Source organism: Zootoca vivipara, chromosome 6 (genome assembly GCF_963506605.1).
Source record: "Zootoca vivipara chromosome 6, rZooViv1.1, whole genome shotgun sequence".
In the NCBI taxonomy this organism is placed as follows: Eukaryota; Metazoa; Chordata; class Lepidosauria; order Squamata; family Lacertidae; genus Zootoca; species Zootoca vivipara.
The window spans coordinates 24,223,737-24,227,281 of NC_083281.1; positions in this window are offsets into that span (position 1 = coordinate 24,223,737).

The window sequence follows — 3,545 nt, forward strand, 5'->3', positions numbered from 1 at the left end:
CAAAGTTTTCTGCCATGGTCGGGAAGTCTACTGCATCTACCTCTCTGGTTACGCTGCAGCTGGTAGAGTTGCCAACTTTAGATTTTTTAAAAATACTGTCCTCAGGAGTGATGCATCTCACAAAGGTGTTTCCCCCTCCGCATCCCAATGCCCCACCCCAATGGAGCCCCCCTACATGGGTTGCACAGCAGCAGCTGAGAAGCGATGATGATGATGATGATGATGATGATGATGATGATGATGATGATACTAATACTAATTTGTTTATTTATACCTCGCCCATCTGGCTGGGTTTTCCCAGCCGCTCTGGGCGGCTCCCAACAGAATATTAAAAACACAATAAAACATCAAACATTAAAAGCTTCCCTAAACATGGCTGCCTTCAGATGTCTTCTAAAAGTCAGATAGTTGTTTATTTCCTGATGGGAGGGCATTCCACAGGGCGGGCGGCACTCCCGAGAAGGCCCTCTGCCTGGTTCCCTGCAACCTCACTTCTTGCAGGGCAGGAACTGCCAGAAGGCCCTCGGCGCTGGACCTCAGTGTCTGGGCTGAACGATGAGGATGGAGATGGTCCTTCAGGTATACTGGGCTGGTTCCAGAAAGAGCTCTTAGGGTTCTACCACCAGAGGCAGTTGCCTCAGCCTGCCTCATGGGTGGGCTGACCCTGACCATCCTGGGTGTGGTTTTGAAGGCTGAGCCGGGGCTGCATGAAATCAGGCTGAACATAGGAAGCTGCCGTATATTATTGGTCCAATACCGTCTACACTTGATTGGCAGCAGATCTCCAGGTTTTCAGACAGGACTTGTTCCCCATCTCCACCCTGGAGATGCCAGGGATAGTCACTGTATTACTTCACTAGAGCTCAACAGTAGAGCATCTGCCTTGCATGCAGAAAGTTTCAGGTTCAATCCCCGATCTCCAGGTAGGACTGCGAGAGACTCCCTTCCGGAAACTCCAAAGAATGGCTGCTAGTTGGTGTAAACAATACTGGGATTGACCAGCTATCTGGATAGCTCATTTGGTTAGAGCATGGTGCTGATAACACCAAGGTTGCCGGTTCGATCCCTCTATGGGACAGCTGCATATTCCTGCATTGCAGGGGTTTGGACTAGATGATCCTCAGGGTCCCTTCCAATTCTACAATTCTATGACTTGGTATAAGGCAGCTTTCTATGTCCTTATCCCTGATCATTGGATAAACTGGCTGATGGGAGTTGTAACCCAACAACAGCTAGGATTCTAAGGTTGAAGAACACCAATCTACCCTGACTAGAAGCAGCTTCTCAGGGATCATGGCCATATTATTTCCCTGACCTATCTGAAGATGGCATTGCAAATTGAACCTGGAACTATCTGCATACAACGCAGGTGCTCTACCTCTGAGCTACAGCGCTTCCCCGATAAATCATCAGTCAAGATGGTGGCCTGGAGGGAGTGGAGAGGACCAAAGGAATGACTCACAGATCACAGGCATGTCTTGGTTTGATTGTTTTTTCCAATCCCCTCAGGTAGCAAGAATGAGACCTTTGTCCGACGAGGCTGCGGGACACAACATACCTGCACTGATAAGCTGGGCATTTTTGGAATACCGGGGTTGTTCCTTGAAACTCTGACGAAGGCACATTGCAACCAGGCTAATGAAATTGACTACTCGAACTTCAGATAGCTTTCATGGAACTGAAACACACACACACAAGCCTTCCTTTTGGCTCTTTAGCCTGGCTAAATTATTACATCGAATGAGTCATAGCCAGGCAACGTGTGGGGCAGGCAGCTTCTTTCAATGCAGATGGAATGATGGAGAATATTCTGGATTTTCCACCGATACAAAATAAAAATAAAGTTGCTGAATGGTTTCTTGTACATTTTTCTGAATTGAGCTGTCCTCAGCTACACTAGTCAGACACCCATTATACAAAGGGTAGGGAACTTCAGGCATGGATACTGAATGTGGCCCTCCAGATCTCTGTATCTGGCCCTTGAAACTCTTTCCATGCTACATCCCATTTCCCTAGGTCCCACCTCCCACTTGGGATCCCTGGAACACTCTCCAGGCCACAACCGCTCTGCTCTCCTTTCCTCCCAGAGACTGAAAGTAGCCATATAGCCACGTAGTGTGGTTTGTCAGGGCCTGGGGCAGATATGCTTGGGCCAGTGGATGGTGGGCATGGAGGGTGAACCGAGCTGTCTTTAAAGGTAATTTCCAAACTCTATGATGCTGTGAACCTGTTTTTGAATTTGAATGACTCTGCTCTTCTGTACAACAGAGTCAAGTGAACAACTTTTTTGCGTGGACAGGCGGAGTCCCCCATACTCCAGGCAACCCCTGAGCGGAATAATGACACAAGACAAATTGCTTTGGGATTAAAATTGGCCACAACTTTATTAAGATTCAGGTGTAGGGAGACCTTGGCTCAGGCATTGGGCGTTTATCCCTCCCAGTCCGCAGCCGGGGAGCTGGGAGACTTCAGGGTTATCCAGAATGTGTGTGTGTGTGGGGGGGGGGTTGGCTGGCTCTGGAGAACATGTGTTCAAGCAGAGAGCCGCCCCCCTGTTTGCCGCTGCTGGAGGAGAGAGCAATGACAACCACTCAGCGTATGGCCAATGCCTCCCCTCAAGACCCCTTTAACAGGGAACCCTGATATCACTCCCGCCAAGGGGGCGTGGACACCGCTCCACGCCCCCCCCCAATTTATGAAGATAGACTAGGATTCTGCCCAAGGCCTGAAACCGCCAAAGTTGTGACGTATTGCTACGGGAAAGGCGAAACCTGCCAATGCAGGAAAATTCCTTTCTGGCCCTTCAACAGCGGCCCTGACGTAGCAGCGCCTGTGTACCTGTGGAAAAGAGAGGTTAACCTGCAAAATAAGACTTAAATGAGGGTGTGGAGGGTGGGAGAAGCTCTGGAGCTGACTGCTGCTTCCCAGGTAAGATTACGCTCTATTGGGTATGCTGGATGATCCCTCCCCTTACCTGGCCAATCCCCTGGCAATGCCTCCCCAGGTGGGGCTGGCCGATTTGCTGAGGTAGACGGAGACCCCAGGTATCCAGCCTGGGGAGGATGCCAGTCCGAACTACCAGGGGCCGCTCTGGGATCCAGGGGGCTGCGCATGACTGCGCAAAAGTCGCCCCCAGATTGATGTGGGGAGCGGTCATTGTAATAAATAGCCATTGAGGTGAAACCGCCAAAGTACCAGGAAAGAACTATTGAAAAAACAACACTCACTCCCATGGGCTCCTCTGTTTGCCTAGTAACGTTCTTGCTTTTTTGCCTTGCATATGGTAATTGTTGGGTTTCTATTCCTCTCGCTATGCACTCTGCAGTCACAAGACTGTGTTTACACATTCCAGCAAAGATTGTTGGAATCACAGGAGCGGATGTTATGCTGTATCTTGTTTCCGTTTGTTGTTGTTTTCTTTCTTCTTCGGACTTCTCTCAGTGAGAGAAGACATGCTTTCCTTTGTTCTGCCTTATTCCTAGCAATAAAAGTAGCTTAGCAGCACACACCTCTGCCTCAGTCCATCTGCGTTTTTACTCTGCAAG